The sequence below is a fragment of the Mastomys coucha genome, unplaced genomic scaffold (genome assembly GCF_008632895.1).
Source record: "Mastomys coucha isolate ucsf_1 unplaced genomic scaffold, UCSF_Mcou_1 pScaffold14, whole genome shotgun sequence".
In the NCBI taxonomy this organism is placed as follows: Eukaryota; Metazoa; Chordata; class Mammalia; order Rodentia; family Muridae; genus Mastomys; species Mastomys coucha.
The window spans coordinates 111373051-111378679 of record NW_022196896.1 but is presented as its reverse complement, the minus strand read 5'-3'; the positions used below and the strand labels follow the sequence as shown (position 1 = coordinate 111378679).

Here is a 5629-nt window from a genome sequence, read left to right as displayed (position 1 = left end):
ACACACACACTTCAGCACATGAATTCCGTGGCACGTGACTTTCGTGCACGCATTTGGATCCTGAACCCTAGGCTTTGTGGAAGGCTTTCCCCAGGTGGGGATTGTAAGCCAGGTCATTCTCATCGTGTACTCTTCTAGTGTGTTCCACGATTTGTTTCTAGATTCCAGAACAGGGGGAGGTTTGGGTTGAAGCTACCACAGAAACGCCATCACAGGCATTCTGGCCCCAGTTGTTAGTCAACACCTGGACAAGTCACTGTGGAACACTTTCTTAGGAACCTCTTACTTTGTGACATGTAGCAGTCAATTTATTGACAGATGACTGTGTTCTGGGCAAGTTTTCAGTCCCTGGATGAAAACTAGGCAGCTCTAACTTTTCATTTGCCTCTGGTCTCTTGTGGCTGCTGGGAATTGAGCTCTGGCCACACCCGCTCGAATGCTGGCTTGCTAGCTTGCTCTGGCCTCCCGCTCGCTCTGGCTTAATTCACTGTAGCTGTCTTCAGACGCACCAGAAGAGGGCGTCCGATCTTATTACAGGTGGTTGTGAGCCGCCATGTGGTTGCTGGGATCCGAACTCAGGACCTTCGGAAAAACAGTCAGTGCTCTTACCCGCTGAGCCATCTTGCCAGCCCCTCACATAGCTTCTTAAGCTCACCAGAAGACTGGCTTACAGCAGTGGCAGGGGACAGTCACACTGACACCGCTGCTCTGACACATACCTTCAGTACCAGAAAGCTGGAAAAGCCGCAGGCAAACAGTTCATTCCCTTTGCAGTGGTTACTATAACGTAATGTTTCTTAGAATTTATTTTATTTTATTTTATTTTATTAAGTAAATTGTGTGTATGGTGTGTGTGTGTGTGTGTGTGTGTGTGTGTGCGTGCGCGCGCTCGTGTGCATATGGGGTATACAGTTTGAGTGTGTGCAGAGTGTGGGCCAATAGCTGATGCCTTCCACTATTGCTTGTCCCTGTTCCTTTAAGATGGAATCTCTCACTAAGCCTGACGCTGGCTGGCTAGTGAGTTCCACGGGAGTCACTGCCTCTGTCCCCTCCTCCATCCAAATGCTGGGTTTACAAACACAGGCAGCATTTTACATGTGTTCTGGGGATCTGAACTCAGGTCCTCGTACTTCACAGCAAGCACTCTTAGCCACTGAGCCAGCTCCTTAGATCCCCAGAACTTTATAAGCCAAATGTTTTAAACCACAAAATTCCACCAAGGGCTTATAACGCAAGTGAGTGGAGAAATGCCACATTCTTGGAAGGAAGAGTATAAAATTGCCAGCTCTCTCTCTCAAAGTAAAGCAGATGTGATCAAAACCCTAAAAGATTAGGGGGTGGTGGGGGCGGAAACTCTGTCTTGAAAAGTCATACACTGCAGTTGGGAAGAACTGTGAAGAGGAAGTTGTGATGGTTGGTCTTGGTTGTCAACTTGACCGCAGCCGAGATTAACTAGAACCCAAGGGGCTGGCTATGCCTGGGGGATTTAATTGTTTTAATTAAGTCATAGGAAGTGGGAAGACCCTCTTTAAATCCTGATGTTTTGAAGCAGAAAAATCTACCTTTAATCTGGACCATATCTTCTTTTGTCAGTCTCTCTCTAAAGGACATTGATGACGAAAACGTTCCCTGTGTGCCCTCGCTCTAGCTGGCAAGTCCATTCCTTCACTGGCATTAGAGCCTACTTCTTTGGGATTCTGTCTTATACTGAAGACCAGCTGAGACAGAGAGCCTTGTGGACTGAACAACAGCTGGATTCTCAGACTAGTAGATAGCCATTGTTGGACTCACTGAATCATCTAATAAATCATATATATATATATATATATATATATATATGTGTGTGTGTGTGTGTGTATATATATGTATATATACTGATATATACTGATATATGAATATATATTGATATATACTGATATATGAAAATTAACATATATTATATGTTTCTTCCCTATTATATATTATATATACATATAAAAAATTGATATACATATCTATACCAGACCTGTTCCTCTACATAATCCTGACTAATGCAGAAGTATTAATGGCTAGAGATGCTGAAACGACCAAAGCAGCAGTACTTTGGAAATGCTGAGAAGATAAAGTGCTGGGGGACTTTCCAAGTTCATGGGAACTCGTGATAGACACTTGAAAACCTTGTATGTCTGAAGATGCCATGGATGATAGCCTTGCAGTCTGCAGGACTGTGGTTGATACAGTGTAGCTGTAGCTTAAAGGTTCATATGCTGGGAGTCTGGTTCTCAATGTGACAATGTAGGGGGGAAGGGGAGGACGGTGTGTGGTAGGACTTTTAGGAGGTGGGGCCTGGTGGAAGGTATTTAGGTCCTAACTGGGGAGATTGCTTGGAGGAATTTAGATGTTCCTTTTGGGATCCTCGTCCTTTCTCATAAGAAGGCTCTCAGGGAAGCCTGAGCCTGGCTCTCCTCTGCCTCTCTGGCTTTGGGCTTTACAAGATATGGAGGTGCCCAGAAAGCCCTCACCATGAGTAATATCAGCACCTTGCCCATTATCCTCCAAGAAAATGAACTTGCTAAGTCTTTCTTTATTAAGTTAGCCTACCTCTCCTATTTTGTTCTAATGATGAAAAAAAAAAAAAAAAAAAAAAAAAAGCAAAACAGATAAGAAACAATGGAAAACTGGAAGAACTCATAAGTATATTGAAGATGGGGATACTTTTGAAAGAATCAACAAAAAGATAATCTTTAGAAAATATAATTAATAACAAGAGAAAATGTAGATACAAGGAGAATGGTTTTAAACCACGGGTATGGCAGATGCTGCAAATTATACAGTCTTTTTACATACAATCCTTTCTAGTAAATATAAACATTGTAAAATGAGTGGGTTTTTTTTTCCCAGAAAAGTGTAAATGGCCAAAATGGGCTAGAGAAGAAGTAGAAATCCATAATGGCCTATAATCAAGGAAACGACTGGAAAACGTTCTAAGGCAATTATCTCCCCCCAAATGGCTCTCAACAGGCAAGCCATTTAGCTGGATGCCCCTCTCAGATGAAAGAAACAGCTATTTCTACTCATGTGTCAATTAATTTTGGGCAAAGATACATTCTGACACAAAATTCTGACAAATGCCAAAGAAAACCAGCATCCTCTCTGGGAATAGAGACATAGTCCTGGGAACAGGGAGGAGTGTTAGACAGGGGTCCTCCCAAAACAGCCATGCACCTGGGGTTTGAAAGGCTGAGAGGGGAGAAGTGGTTTTGTGATCCAACGATTTGACATAATAGGTCAAAAAAAGTATGAGAAAGTATAAAGGAAAAAAATAGCAATTATAATAAAACCCATAATAGCACTTTTATAATACCTCATTATTTTCCAGATAAAATAAGAGAGAGAGACACAGAGAGAGAGAGAGACAGAGAGAGAGAGAGACAGAGACAGAGAGAGAGACAGAGAGAGAGAGAGACAGAGAGAGACAGAGAGAGAGACAGAGAGAGAGTTTCATGGGACCAAGCTGTCTTCAAACTTACTAAATAGCATAGAATGACCACGAACTCAAAACATTTTAAGAATGTTTACTATTTTATATATATGGGGTATATGGGTGTTTTTCCTGTGTATGTTTGTGCCTGAAAAGTCCAAAGAAGGGCGTTGTATCCCCTGGGACTGCAGTTACAGATGCTGGGAGCCACGATGAAGGTGCTGGGAATTGAACCTCCTTCCTCTGGTGTTCTTAACCACTGAGTTATCTTTCCAACCTAGACCTTGAACTTTTGATCTTCTTGCTTCTCTACCACTTGAATGTTAGGATGGCAGACATGTGCCACAACTCTGGGTTTTATGTGGTGCTCCGGATAGAACTCTGGACCTCCTTGCATGCTAAGAAAGCACTCTCCCCAGAGCCACCTCCTCAGCCCTCTCCAATATTTTTAACTCTTTCTCTCCCCATCAGCCTGTGTTTGCAGTTTGTTTTTAGTAGAATTGGGTCTATACTCTCTCCCTCTCCCTCTCCCTCTCCCTCTCCCTCCCCCTCTCCCTCCCTCTCTCTGTCTCCCTCTTCCCTCTCCTGCCCCCTCCCCCTCTCCTCCACCCCTCCTCTGTGTGTGTGTGTGTGTGTGTGTTCCATCTTGGGGCTATTTTTTAATCTCCCCCAAAGAGACACTTGGCAATAGACATTTCCGTTGTCTCAGCTAGGGTGTAGTATGAATTACTTGCTTCTCATAGGCAGAGGCCAAGGACATTGCTGAGCATCCCATAATGTGCAGGACAGTCCACAGAGCAAAGAATCATTCCGTCTAAAAATGTCAATAGCTCCAAGGGCAAAGAACTTGGGTCAATATCTTGGTCCTTTGCTCTGTAAGATGTCTCCTCGTTGTCTGGGTTGTTGTGACCCCCCATCCTCCCACTCTCTGGTGCTTGCTGGATGCCCTTCCCTCTGCCAGGATGCCCGTGCTACTCTCTCTGGAGCTTGAGAACGGGTTACCTAACACAGTTGAAATCTATGAATGTCATTCGCTCAAGAAATGTAACAGGAGACTGACTACCCTACTCTAGATGCGTGCGTGTGTGCGTGCGTGCGTGCGTGCGTGCGTGCGTGCGTGCGTGTGTGCGTGCGTGTGTGTGTGTGTGTGTGTGTGTGTGTGTGTGTGTGTTCACTCATACCACATACACCCCTGAAGGCAGAGAAGCTTCTCTGGCCACAGTGAAGGACAAGCCAGAAGGCAGAATGGAGAAGCCTGAGGGCGCCATGCTTCCTTGCTGAAGTAGAGATGGATCTAGCAGGTGAGGGATTGGACACACGGTTATTCAAGTGTGGCCAGAGGCTACTCATTGACTCCTGGGAAACTCGATGCCCATCACAGGCTTTTTAATAACTATTACCACGTTCGCCTTCAGAAATCTTTCTTATTGCTGTTATTTTAGCTTATCACCGTCGTTGAGAGGATCAGCTACTCCACATCCTTATCAACAGGAAGTGACATAATTTAAACCATGCTTGGGTGAGGGGCAGTTCCTGTAGTTCCACCTCCCGAGAGGCTGAGTTGGGAAGGTTATTTGAGCCTTGGGCTCAGGTATGAGGTCTAGATCTGCATCTACCACGTAGTGGGGCTTCCCGGGAGCACCAGGTTGCCTGAGGAGGGATGAGTAAGCAGAGTCAGAAATAGGGCGGGTCAAAACATGCCCTTCAATTTGAAAGGTTAAAATATGCTTTGCTGTGGAAGGCTGAGGCAGAATGGAAAGTTCAAGGGCTGCCTGTCATACAGAGAGACTCCAGAGCCAGCCACACGACTTAGTGACACCCTAGCATGTGCAAGCCTTAGGTGTGAGCCCATGTCACCAACAAACAAACACCCTCATCTGTGCTATCACGCTTCTTTGCTGTGTTGTGCTGTGTTGTGCTGTTGTTGTTTTCAAGACAGGATTTCTCTGTGCATCCCTGGCTGTCCTGGAACTCTCTCTGTAGAGTTAAGTTCACCATCACGTCCAGCTGTACTTAGTTATATTTTTTTTAAATGAAAAATAGTTAAAGTGTCAGATACTTACGGATTATATGTATTTACTTATTTATTTAAAACCAGTTTGGAGGCTGGTGAGATGGCTCAGCGGGTAAGAGCATAGACTGCTCTTCTGAAGGTCATGAGTTCAAATC

General features: G+C 44.6%; 1 long non-coding RNA gene across 1 annotated transcript in view; it reads left to right on the top strand.

The window, feature by feature from the left end:
* The first annotated feature begins 4667 nt into the window (after positions 1–4667).
* LOC116088680 overlaps positions 4668–5629 on the top strand; it is a 19035-nt gene continuing 18073 nt past the window's right edge. The window contains exon 1 of the long non-coding RNA XR_004117973.1: positions 4668–4761. This is a non-coding gene — a long non-coding RNA (uncharacterized LOC116088680). The remainder of the gene's footprint in view (positions 4762–5629) is intronic.